Below are 13,857 nucleotides of genomic sequence, written 5' to 3'. Positions count from 1 at the left end.
GGATGACAGAGCCAAGCTAAGAAGAAATGGTTTATACGGTTTTCAAGCAACACACTCACTCGGGAACTTCGTCTTTTTCCTTCCAGAGTGGCTTGATAGTTTTGTTTTTGTTCCTTGTTGTCTTGATTCATAATTCAGAGATATCCTAAAAAATAAACAGTGCTTGCTGATTGAGCGATGTGGTTAACCTCTGATTTATTGAGAGAAACTTGGTTCTGGACAAAAGTTTGTGTTCTCACTTTCATGCAGGGTACAAAAGGTGATGATACCAGAGATCTCGGTTTCTACAGTGAAATCATTCTCATCTGACTTTGCACAGAAGTCCGTTTATGGTACGTGAACCGATGCGTTTCTTAGGACTAGAAGGGGAGCAAAGTGGACAAACCCCACTCAGTATTCCTTTTTTTCCCTCCAAATAATATAGTCGTCTCCGAAACGTTGCAGTGAACTAAGTTATTTTTATATAATCTTGTGTAAATATGTACCAACGAAAAACCATAGCCCTCATACAGCAATAAAACCAAAATGCGCTTCAAATTAAGTGTAGCTAAAACTCTCACACTAAAAAAACTCAAATGAACATGGACATGACGTGATGGGAAATGGGAGCTAGCGAGATGATGTTGGACTGGGGTTTACAACAGGCATGTGTGTTTTATATTGCATTTGTCAACTCGGTTCTTCCAACTCTGGGCATGATAGGTCGCCCTTCAAATCGTCATTAGCGCTGCCTTCCGCAGAATGCAGCAACGGGAAAGTTCTGACCACATATTTCCATCGACGCTGGCTGCGAATGAGCGGTCGCTGATTTGTGCACCCGGGTTGGGAGGCCCTCAGTCAACCGCCTCATAGGACATGCGTGGCACTGACTTGGAAAGGGGGACTCTTGAGTTTAGCTGGGCACGGCACTACCCAACTCCATCATCCTAACTTTCCCTCTCTGAAGCGCCAGGAGACCTCCATGTGGACATTATCGGCCATCGTCTTGTGTGCTTAAAGCACCCGCACCCTTGGGGGTTGCGGTTTGGGGTGCTCGTCACCCTTCTGTCCAAGGTTCTGACTGATGGAATGTGAGCTGAGTCCCCGGGCACTCGGGGGTCAGCTGTGCTGTCCAAAGCGATGGAAGTTACTGATGTTGACTGAAGCCAGAGGGGTTTTAAATATCTCTTTCCACCCTCAGAGCTGGAGAATGCCTCCCCTCTCTGGCCCCATGGAGGATGGGGGGATCCTCAAGCCGTCTTTACCTGGTGTTAGAACAGCAGCTGTGCCTGAGCACCTCGGCAAGGGATAGAGCTTGCTCTCTGCTTTCGAGCCTGGCGGACCTGTACTCTGGGCCCAGGGGCAGAGGCTCCCAACCAGAGCTGCCCCTATGTGGGGAGGAGAGAGGGGCCGCTGAGCAGAGATTCTGGGTGACTGTTTGCAAACCCCCATGTGTGTGGTCGTGCTCTAATAACGCGGAGTGTCCTGTGGTCTGAACGCACGTCTATCTGCTTCTGGGGGCCAGTGGGCAGCTCTGCTTCAAGGGAGACAAAGCTGTTTTGAAACTGGGAATTATGGTCTTGTTTGCCTTGGGACTGAGTTGGGATGGTCTGGTGGGAGACTTTGCATGGCGTTTGGGGGACCCTGGGTTGGGAGGTGGCTTTCTCTGGGGACTGGGGCACCTCTCCTCCCATAATATGTACCTCCTCTCGCAGGAGCTATGGCAGGACAGCTGAGTCACCTCCAATGCCCGGAGGTCTGTCCAATCCATGTAGCACCTGGAGAAAAGTTGGGGTGAGGGATCTTACCTTGATACTTCGAGACATGTGTGACCTTGGTTTGCATCCATCCTACTGGAACTCCCACCACCCCACCTTTGCAACACCAACCTGAGAAGGCTCCAGACTGGGGGTCTTCCAAGGTACCCTTGCCAACCCCAGGGAGGAGGAAGCGAGGACAATGGCTTCTCCCTCGGTGGCAGCGGCAGCACCTGGCCGTAGATATCTTCTTACAACAGCGTCAAGTCCGTGGCTAATGTATAAAAACGGAAATTCAGACACAAGGAATAGATGAGGGCTGTCAACGTCCACTGTCTGAAAACATGAGCGAGGATAAGGGCAGACGTCGAAACTGAGCACCTCCTCCACGTCCATGGGAGCATTTGACCAAGCTCGAGACTGAGACATGGCTTTCGGGGGGTGGGTTCCTTATGAAGGGTCGGTATGCATGTCCATATGCTCCTTGAAGCATGTCCTGTAAGAGCTTCTCAGCAGGCGTGCCCACGGGCTGCACCTGCAAAACGCACCTTTGAGGCTTGTCATTCCGGCAGACGGAGTGCTGCCCATTCTCCAGCTGCTGGCCAGCCTTCTGTCTCCGCCGCAAGTCTCAGGCACCTCTTGGGCCTGGCCTCACCCTCCCCAGACTCTCTTTCAAGCTGACCCACACAAAGCTCTCTCAATGGTGGCCGAATGTTGTATTGTTCGATTCATCCCGGCTTGCTGAGTTAGGCCAGGCTGCGGCAGGTCAGGGAATGGGGTTCGTCCACTTGCCCCGGTGTCATCCCGTTTCGACCCTGCGCCCCATATTAGGACACACTCTTCTATCTCTCTTCAAAGCAACTGGCAGAGTCTGGCGCTTTGTACATCCCCACAAGGTTGATCTGGAGCAATCTGGACTGTCCCCTATTCTGTTGGCTGTCTCTCCTGGGGTCCTACCGGGTGTCGCTTTTTCCATCTGTGGAATGGGAGATTGTCCTTGTTCCTGCTGGCTCTCTGGGGTTGCCACGCAGCAAGTCATGGCACACGATACTGGAGTGTCTGGGCTTTGGAAAGCATAAGTTAGGGTACGACTCTCAGTTTCATGATCCTTGCTATTTCAGATCATTTTTTTTTTTTTAAATCATCACTCACTCCATTTTATGGAGAAAATAGAAGTTCAGAGAGACTGTAATTTGTCACACATCCTCTGACTAGTAAAAGGCAGAGCTGGAACGCCAGTCCCCACAACCAGCGTCATGTCAAGTGTTATAGGCAGGGTCCCACTGCCCCCACCAGGCGGTCCTACAGCGGCCACTGGAGCCATGGAGGTTAGATGGGCAAAGATCAGGGTGGTCATCATGCTGTGTGCCCATCGCGTGAGCCAGCTCCAGGGACCCTACATGCAAGGGAGGTTCTGACCGCTGCTCTGGCTGAGCCGACGGCAACAGGACAAGGACAGGGAACAGGCTGTGCAGGGACTTGAAGCGGCTTGCATGTGTTTCTTAGGCTTGAATCACTGTGTGCACCACAGAGCATTTGCTTTTTAAAAAAGCTGACACGTTTCATAAAATGGGGGTAAACACTTCCTGTTTTGACCAGAAACAAATGCAAACCAGACCCTTTTCCTCTCACCAAGCAGAGCTTGACCTTTTCAAAAATACCTTCAAGGACCCACTAGGCTTAGGTGGGTGGAGATGGAACATAGGTAACAAAGCTCTTGCCAAGCGGACCCTCTCCTGGCTGAGCAGCAAGATTTCCCCGGGGCACCCGAAACCTTCCGACTGGTCCTACCACAGCGTGGGCTGAGGAGTGCGCTTGGCGGCCACAGGACTCGAGGAGTTGTATTCTGTTCTTTGTTTGCTACTGATGTATGACAACAGCAGAACAATACAAAGGAATGACATTCGTGTGCTTGCTGGATTTTGGATGTATAACATCCTGGTGGGAATGTTAATTGGTTTGGGGCTTCCTGTGAAAATGGGGCTGGGTCCGAGAGTTTGGAGACCCTGAGCCTTAGGAGTGTGGCAGAAGTGGCCCACTGTCCTCCACAGAGTCCTGCTTTCGTGTGGAGCCTTTGCTGAAAACTGAGACTCTTAGGGACCCCAGGGGCTAAGTTTCCCAGCTTCTCAGCCCCACATCTGGGTGGGGCCAGGCCACTACATCTTGGGAGTCAGGGTCTGAGCAGCCCTGGGGCTAGGATTGCTTCTGAGCCGGAACAGTTTAAAAAAAAAAAAATAGGTGTTCCTTTTTCCCATTCCCCTCTCTATCCATCAACTGGAAGGGAAGGTCTCTAGGGCAGAGCCACAGGATCAAAGGCACCTGGGTCCCTGAATCACTGTGTGGCAGCCAACCTGCCAAAAACGAAAATGGATGTTGTAGGGTGAGAAATATGTTTCCATGGTGATCCCCTCTGAGATTCCGAGGTTTATGTGTGGCAGCAGCTCGCAGGCCGAACTGATACACAGGACGAGAGAGCAGATGAAGGAAGAGATTCACACAGGAGACGGATGTGGGGGCAGGGCAGCGGCGGCAGGGCAGCCGCAGGGTGGGGGTGGCCACCCAGACCCCCTTGACAGTGAGGGTCAGTGTGCTTCTGGAGAAGTGGCACTTGAACCTTTTATGGGCTATTTTTTTCTGTTTTGAAAAGGAAGGAAAAGTGGGAGATACGTATTTGACGACATGTAAGATGCTTCTGGGAAGCTTTCTTCTTCCAGACCAGGTTTTAGGGAGAGGGAGGAGTTAGCAATACTTGGCAAACATGAGCGATTAAAAAAACAAAACAAAACAAAACAAAAAAAGTGAAGCAACTATGAGACCCAGGAGAAGTCAAAATTACAGAAATGAAAAATATCATGTAGTCAGACGAGGAGTGTGGGGGATGGGAAAAGAGGGCACATGGATGGTAAAGTCTTCTACTGTAAGTCACACATAGTATCTAAATTTGATGAATGAAAATATGATGGCACGTTCTTACCGCTTAGAAATATATAAGCAAATGCCAGAAATGAAGAGCCAAAGGGCCAGGCCTGGAGAGCAGGAGGGCTGTGGGCGGGGCCGGATTTTGTTCTGTGACTTCTTGTAAACACTCGTGAGCTTTTCGAGCTCTGTGAATACCTGATTTCTGTCTCAAAAAACGTGGAATGAAAATTACAAAAGGATGCCAACAAACATATTGGAAAAAGAACCAAAGCACAACAGTCAGGGAGCCGAGAAGGAGACGTGACCTAGCCAGCGGCTAAGAGGGGAGCTCGCTTCTCCCGTTCTCCTCTCTGCAGAGTTCTCTAAGGGACGGGTGGTCTTCTCTAGTCCGGCTCTCCAAGGACAATCCCTTTCCTTCCATCCACCGGCTGGTTCCGGGAGTACTGCTCCCTGTACTCACACACTGCCTTGTGCCGCCCGAGTAGGGTCTTGTACCTTCCTGAGCACTAGTACCTGAAAGTGAAAAACACGTCTGAAGGGATAAAACACCTTGAAGACCCACTATGTGACCAATAAAATGGCAGGTGTTAGAGGATCTGAGGAGCTCGTGGCCAGCAGCCGACAGACATCTCAAGTAGCTGTGTGCGGACGTGGGGCAGGTACCATGACAGAAATGTGTCCTGGGAGGGGCTTGGTTCTGCTTCATTGTCCCCAACAAGGTGGACAGGAGAAGATTCAGACCCATGTTCTGCCAGGGCAGCTCTATTCCAGAGAATTCCAGAATGGCTCCTCCCTCACAGCGGCTTCCCGCCCTTGCCCTGCGCCGCTGTGAGGCCTGGCTGCCTTTTCACAGGAAGAGGAAGGGTGAACCTGCTTCATGAGGGCCGCCCTGGCCCCGACCCAGGACAGGTCTCATTTCTGGCTGGAGCAAGGGTTGGACCCTCTCCGGGTCCCCAGCGGCCCAGCTCTGAAGGCCTGTGTGGGGCCCTCAGGCTTCTGGTCTCTTCCCTCCCACTTCTCGGCCCAAGCCTGTGCTTGGCCTCTCAGCCCTGAGGAGAAGCCGGCCGGGAGCCTCAGGTGGCCTCGGACCCATGTGTGTTCTCCATCCCTGGGCTCTTCTTCTTTCCTCTTCTAGCTTCTTCCGTGGTTTCACTCCCTGCGTCTACCTCCCACTTGCCCGTCAGCTCACCATGTTTGTCCACACCACAGCCGAGAAGTGGAGGGGGCTGTAATGCATACATTTTGGCTCACTTTGCCGGCTGTCTGTGAGAATAAACCCTGTGACTTTTAGACGAAGAGGGCGTTCTTGGTGGGAAGACAGAGTCCAGCAGACGCCGTCTGTGGGCCTCGAGTCTCACTGGCCCTGAGGGGGAGGCAGCAGCTGTGCGCTACCGTCAGAATATGGCGGTGGCCAACGCTGGGGAGGGGCTGAGCAGCAGAGAACCTTCTAGGTCTCCCTAGCAGGGCTTCTCAACCACGGTTGTATGTTGCAGTTAGCATGAGGGTGATGGTTAAAATCGCTGACGGCCTGAGTCCCCGTCCCCCAGCCCCACTGAATTTGAGTCTCTGAACCCGCACCCACCGGTGGGGTTGAGAGCTTGGCTCGGAAGTCCTTCCATCATGGACTCTGATCATTGTAGATCTGAAAGCCCCAGACTGTGGGTTCAACCGCAGCAGCATGACTGGGGGTTTTATCTATAAAAAGATAAAGACCTCTGTGAGCCAGGGGAAGGAGTTGTTTCACAAGGGACATTCCATCTTCTTGGGTAATGCAGAGGAAAAAAAAAAAAAACCCAAATGGAATTATCAGGAAACGAGAAGCTAAAAATAAACGCGACGCGCTCTGCTGGCAGGAGGGCGGGGAGGTGGACCTGATACTTGGTTCAGCATCAGGATGCTAGAAACATCCGGGGACACAGAAACGAAGAGAATTTAAGAGGCAGAAGAGAGCCTCTAATAAGATATGGAGACATCAAATTTTTCAAGTTTTCAGGAAGACTGAGGTGTCTTCAATGTCACTTTCTAAAGAGCAGTCGCTTGGCAACTATCACCATGAAACTCCTCGAAGGTCAAGTCGGTTTGCTGGGTTTGTGTTTGTAGAAACAAACAAACAAACATGTCAAACAACTGGTCAGATAGTCTGGTGATCTCATGAGGCTGGAACCAAGGGTATGTAACTTCTTTGTATAGTTTCCATTTATTTTCCTTCTCCCAGAAATTTTCAAAGTCTCTGTTACACTGTTCGGCTGATCTCTGACCTCTATGAGGGACAGTTGTCGCCATCGTAATTCTCCAGGGCTTGGAATTTGCTAGGGTTTTCTAATTTTTGTGGGTGTGGGGGTGGTACTAAGATAATCTGGAGGCTCTTAATGGCTCTTTGGGAAAATGGGACATATGAGAGACAGCCATTGGATTTCCATCCCTCTGCAGGTGCTCGAAGAGTCACATGCCTTCCACGGAAAGGGATTGGTAATGCAAGTTTCAGAACGAACCCATCTGAAATCAATCCCATCAGGAAACTGTCTCAAACGCTGAGCAGAATGAAAAATGTGTGTTTTAAACATTTTTTAAACTTTGAAAAATTTTAACTCCCATCTGGCTAATTCTGGTGTTCTATTGATTTCAGGTGTACGATAAAAATGAAAACTTTGAAAGAATTATTTCTGACTTCAATTTCTTTGGCCTTTAATTCCCAGGTTGAAATTTTAAAACGGGAGATAATTTACCTTGTCTCTGTTTGGGATACTGAAGAGTGTGTGTGTGTGAGTGTGTGTGTGTGCACGTGTGTGTGTTTCACTTGATCTTAGCCAAAAGGCCGAGAAGCGATGCGTGTGTGTGTTTTACCAGACAGATGAGTGGTTCTGAACTCGGGTTCAGCGGCTTGCTGCTTGAAAACCAGTTCACGCCAGACAAGCATGGGTGGGAAAGGAAAGGTTGCTTTACTCAGAAAGGCAGCAACCTGAGAAGAGGGCAGACTAATGTCTCAAAGACCAGGTCCCCATCCGGGTGAAGCAGGAGGCTTTTTAAAAAATTTTTATTTTTTTTTAAAGATTTTATTTACTTATTTGACAGAGAGAGATCACAAGTAGGCAGAGAGGCAGGCAGAGAGAGAGGGAAGCAGGCTCCCTGCCGAGCAGAGAGCCCGATGTGGGACTTGATGCCAGGACCCTGAGATCATAACCTGAGCCGAAGGCAGAGGCCTAATCCACTGAGCCACCCAGGTGCCCAGCAGGAGGCTTTTAAAGGGAAGGCACAGGAAGTGGTGAGAAGGCTGTGTGCCCGAGAAGCCGGTGCTCAGCGGCTAATCATTTGTCTTGCAATGCTTCCAGATTCCTCCCCTCTGCCAATGATCAAGGCTCCCAGGTGTGTCTCAGTGAAGGATACCCGTGTGGCCCAACACCCCGCATCCTGGCAAGACCGTCCAGTCTCCTCCTCCATTCCAGGAATCAAGGCTCCCAGGTCTCTCTTACTGAGGATTCCACGGTCAGTGGTGGCTGTTTTCGAGTGTGGTCGGACCTTATTTTCTGGAAATTCTGGTCCTTTGTTCCTCAAGGCCAGCGGTCTGCAGGATCTCAGGGGAAGTAGGTTAGTCCTGCTACAAACTATGGGGTTTAGGTCCGCCAGCAAGGAAGGCATAAGAGCCAAGCAAGTTAATGCTTAAAAATGAGTTGAAGTGCTGGGGTGTGTGTGTGTGTGTGTACATTTCAATATATATTTGACTGTATATTTCCAGGACTGTATGAGACCATATGGCCCAACTTATTTACACTGTGGAATGGAACGGGGGGTGAATTTCAGAATAGGGGAAATGTGACCTCAGCATTAATTTAATGAATATCCTGATCTTTCTCATTTCAAACCCTTTGGTGACGTACACAGAGCAGCAGGAGAACGCGAGGGGGTGCCGTCCCACTGGGAGGACAGCAGCACACATGGACGTGCTCGTGCGGCTGAGTCGGGTCCGGTGACTGAAAGCATCCCGGGTCTGGTGACAGCAGCCACCCTACTGGCTTTGGTCTGCATCTGATCACATGGAAGAGCATGGGGCTGTGGGTGCCTTGAAACATTCCAGTGCTTTCCAGCAGCAATACTCATGAACAGACCTTTCTGGGGCTGGCAAAATGTCCCCCAAAGGTATCAAATATTAATAAGTCATCTCTAATTTTTTTTAGTTGTGCCTCACTTGTGGTGGATTATGGAATTGACAGCTTCTCATTCCCAGCAAATATGCACTCTGGGGTCTGAATGAACTATCTATTTGTTCAGCCAAAGAAGTGGACACATCTGGGAAGCGAGGTGATGCTGCAGAGCAGAGAGAGAAGGTGCACGGCCATGCCTTAGCGTTTCCCTTGGCCCTTTGTTTGTCTGTGGGACACTCGCAGGTAAGTAAGATAGGCTCTTGCTGGGACCATGAAAATCAATGTCTTATCCCTCAGTGTCTCAGAAAGCCCAGTTCTGCACCATTCACCCCTGGATCATCCTTTAATACCTTTTATCTGGGGGCTCGGGGCTAGAGGAGAGATAAAGGAATTGGGGACTACACTTGAGGGGAATCCAGGTCTGGAAGGCTGGAGACCCAGGGCAGAGTCGATGCTATGTGTCGAAGCTATAGTCCCAGGGCAGTCTGCACGCAGAAGACTTTCTTCCTCAGGGGACCTCAGTCTCTTTCTGTTAAGGTCGTCAGTTGAGTAGGTACAGACCCTCACAAGATGAAGAGGGGCAACCCCTTTGCTCAGAGTCTACTGATTTTGATGCTAATCCCATCTAAAAATACCTTCACGGCCACATCTGGACTGGTCTTTGACCAAACATCTGGGCACCATCGTCTAGCCAAATTGATGCATAAAATTAACCATCACAGATGATAATGTTTAATCCCAGAGAAGGATTGAAGAGCGTAGCTAGGACTGGAGTTGAGAGCTGTCTGACTCCAGAATTTGTTCCAGCTAGCTCATTAGTGTGTGTGCGTGTATGTGTGTATGTGTGTGTATGTGTGTGTGTATGACGGGTGTGTATGTGTGAGGGGGGTGTGCCCTGGGACAATTAGCTAGGAGTCTGCTGATTGTCGCAACTGCTCTTCCTGCCTTAAAAATCTTCCCTTCACCCTATAGGGACAAAAAACCCTATAGTATCTCTGGAACAATGTTCTCCGGGACCCAGCATGGTGTGGAGGCATTAATAAATGAGGAAACCAGTGAAATGACACCCCAGGGTGACGATGGCCGGGACAGTGGCGCATGCACTGGCTTTGGAGCTCAAAGACGTGTTGATACGCATTCCTTTCAAGACATCACCTATTACCACAGTTACTTGGATTCCATCTGCGAATGTTCGTGGATAGATGTAGGAAGCTAAGACTGGTCCAGTTCAGATCAGTGCAGCTCAATCCCACCTGCCTTATTTAGCCCTGAGTATGTGCTGGATAGCTCTGGGCCACAGTGTAGTTTAGGAAAAAAAACACATGGCCCATGCCCTTTGGGTCTGGTGGAGCTGGGGGCCGGCAAGCTCAGAAACTATTTGAAACAAAAAAGCTAGAGGATAAGCTATAGTTGGAACCCAGGGCTGTCACGGATGGCTGGCCATGTTATTCAAGTCCGACACACTGACTCAGTTCTCATTAGATGATATTGAAAAATACAATTTTAAAAAGACCGATTTAAATTTGCGTTACTTTTATGTTTTAATGGAGCTGAGTTTGCCTTTGACAGAGAAGTTAATGATGAAAGCTTGTGATCAGCAGTGGTGTGTGTGTGTGTGTGTGTGTATTTATGTATAATTAATTGGAAAGAGCCAACAGCCTTGGATTTGGATCTTAATTGGTGCTAAAATTGAAATAAGGTAAAATTATGACTCTCATGGAAATATATAATGAATACATGCCAAGGATTTTATTTAGCTCATTAATTAATGAGGAAACCAGTAAAATGTAGAAACAGATTTGGTGAGGAATTCGAAGAACACAGACATATAGGCAGCCAGGAATCTGAAATGAGTGTTCAAGGAGATGCAAAAGCAGTTCAGTATCCGCAGGGCAGTCATCAGCTGTATCTCCAAGGACCGACAACCATTTGCATTTCTGTGGACAAGAATTATTTGCATTACTGTCAGTTTTCTACAAATTACAGAGCCGTAGAATAACGTGAAGCTATTCAGGAGGGCAGATACCCTGACAAGAAGCTCTAGAAAGAACACCCAGCAATCCATTTTTTTCCCCCATTTTATAGACTTTCAACATTTTCCTGTGACCCGGGGGGATACTAGGTTAACAGCATTGGGTGTGTGGTTTACCTCTTGGAGTCCCAGCTCCCCCATCTGTAAAATAAGGGTGATATTTCTTTCTTGGGCTGTCTTATATATGAAAACACGGTAACACGGGAAGTTTCTGACACGACTATGGATTGGATCCATAGTCCAGTGTATATTAGAGATTAGATTTTCTTCCATTGTGTTTTTTTCCAAACTGACGTGCAGATTCGTTCCCAAGAGATCTCTTCACGCTTCTGTCCAGTCAACATTTGGAAGGCTTGTCACCCTGGGCGTGGGCTACCTTCACGCACAGCCAGTGACCACACAACGAGCAGATCCTCGGCTTTGAGGAACTTGTAGACCGATCACAGGGGAGCTTGAAGAGACAGCCCAACAGGGACACGGGTGATGGTGATTTCCTGGGACATGGGTGGGGATGGCTGGAATCCTGGGCGTGTGGCCCAGGGCACATAAGCAGTGGTCGAAAGCAATCACTCAGGGGCCAGGCTCCCTGGCTCATTAACCGTGTTCTTGGGCAAGTTTCCTAGGCTCCTTGTCAAGCCTCTGCTCTTTCAGCTTTCAAATGGGGATGGTACCCGTAGGTTGCTCCACAGGTCAAGGGGGATCGTGTGTGGGACCGTGGGGAGCAGGACCCGGCACCAGCCACGCGAGGGGCTTCTGGCTCTCCTGGTCTGTGAGTCTCGGCTCTGTGGAAGGGAGAGATTGCACCTGTTACTGGTGATGACCAGGGTGACGATGCCGGGACACTGGGCGCACGCACTGGCCTTGGAGCTCAAAGACGTGTTGATACGCGTTCCTTTCAAGACATCGCCTATTACCACAGTTACTTGGATTCCATCTGCGAATGTCTGGAAGCCGATGCCCAGAGGAGAGCCGTGGGAAGGTCCCGAAGCCCGGCGAGGGGGGGGGCGTGAAGCACAGTGCGCGGTTGTCCCCGAAAGGCCCCCGGCGAGACTCCCCGTGGGCAGCACCTGGAGAGAGAGGCTCACAGCCGCTTTGTGCCGCTCAGAGCAGATACTGTTTCCGCGCGGGCTCCTGACACAATCGGGCGAGTGTGGCCTGGGCTGGCGCGGGTCCAGCCCCAGCTGTGCGCCCAGCGCGCCCTGGAAGAGCGCCTGCAGCCCGAGAAGGGGCGATCTGTGTCCGCGGGGGCCGTTCCCCGCTCCCGCTCACAGGCTTGCTGTGCGCTCAAGGCAGGGTCTGCTTTCGGGAGCCGACCTGGGACGCGGCCAGCACGCGGTTATCCCGGGGCCGAGCGGGCAGGAGGTGTGGCGGGCGGCAGCGGAAGGCAACTGGAGCTTTGTGGGTTGTTTTAAAACACCGCTTGGAGGCTCAGCGGGATCCCAGAACCCATCTTGGGCAGCTCCTTATCTCCCTGGAGCTGCAGCAAGGGGCACAGTCCTCCAGACGCCTGCTCTCCCGAGCTCCCGTCTGATGACAGAGCATCGAAGGAAATGAGACGTTCTGCACACGGCCCATGCCATGGGGTCCCGTGTGGGACCCCGTGTGACGCTCCCTGCAAGACCGCAGGGTGGGCGCGGTTTCTAGTCTCCAGATGAAAAATCCAGAGCCCACGGGGTAAATAGCCTGACTCAAGTCACACAAGCAGTAAGTGCTAGAGGCAAGATACCAAGCTTATTTATTTTATTTCTTCCTCAAGATACTAAATTTAGGTTCACTTGGTGAGTCCTCACTGGGAAGCCAATAATATACTCACTGATAAGCTGGGATTCTGTTTCTGATTATTCTGCTTCTCCACTTACTCTGTCAACGTGTCTTATCTACGCTCATCTGCCTAATTATTCTCGTTCTCACAGGAATGCTTCAAAGAGGTATCATTGTCACCATTTTGTAGATGAAGAAACTGAGGCCCAAGGAGGTAAATTAACTTACCCTCAGTCACAGGGCTAGAAAGCAGCTGGGCTTGAACGGTACCGCATCGGTGTTTGGGTGGTTGGACAACATCACGGCCTCTTCTCAGTCCTATTTCTGTGGGCGTTATAGGGTTTGTGGGCTCTGAGTTTTCACCATCAGCAATTTGTAGGATTTTACTTATCTCAGCCTCTGAACCCAAGTGATCAGTTTTCTCTGAGAGCGTGGATGTTCCCGAGCAGGGGAACCATTAGGTAGGTCACATGATGAGACCCTCAGTGAGATGCTGATATTTCTACAAGCCCACATAATGAGGGTTTTGGCTAGAGGCCCCTCTAGGAGCATGAGATCCGCTGGTTCTTGGGCAGGAGGTGGGCAGCCAACCAAGGAGAATTCCAGAACATGTGATAGAAGCTGATGGACAGAACCTTCACTGCATTAGCCTCATGAGGCAATATGGTCTCCATCTTGCATGAAGAAATGGGTCCAGACATTTTGGGGGAGAGATTTAGTTCAACTGAAGTCATTCGTGCAGTGAGTCATGGACCCACGACAAACTTATTTCGAGCATCTCCTCTGTGCCAAGGGCTGTGCTCCCACAGTGGAAGACGGAGGTAAGATGCCGTCTCCATCCACAGGAACCCCTCAGTCAAGTGGCAGAGACACCCCAGCGGATCAGTAAACCATCAGAAGGTGTAATACAACAGGACGAGGACTGGAATGTTGGCCAAGTACCCTAATTTTCACAGACCCAAGACGCTTGGAGAACATCCAATCCTGCCATTCCTGACATCCAGCCATTCCTGACTGCAGGATGGTGATGACGAGGGTGCGGTCTGGGGGTTAGAAAGCACATTCACACCGGAGCCACGAGCCCTCCGTTCGCGGCTAGTGAGTGGACGGATGCCACCCTGGGAAGTCACGTTGTGCCTACGACGCTAGGCTTGCACAGCCCGTGTGGCCGAGCTGGGGCTGCACCTGGTGTCTGAGATTTGAAGTCTCATGCGGCTTCAGCCTCAGGGTGGGTGAGGGGCAGAGCTGGAACCGTGAGACGCCTTGTCTC

Source organism: Mustela erminea, chromosome 7 (genome assembly GCF_009829155.1).
Source record: "Mustela erminea isolate mMusErm1 chromosome 7, mMusErm1.Pri, whole genome shotgun sequence".
Lineage (NCBI taxonomy): Eukaryota > Metazoa > Chordata > Mammalia > Carnivora > Mustelidae > Mustela > Mustela erminea.
This window is presented reverse-complemented; position numbering follows the sequence as displayed.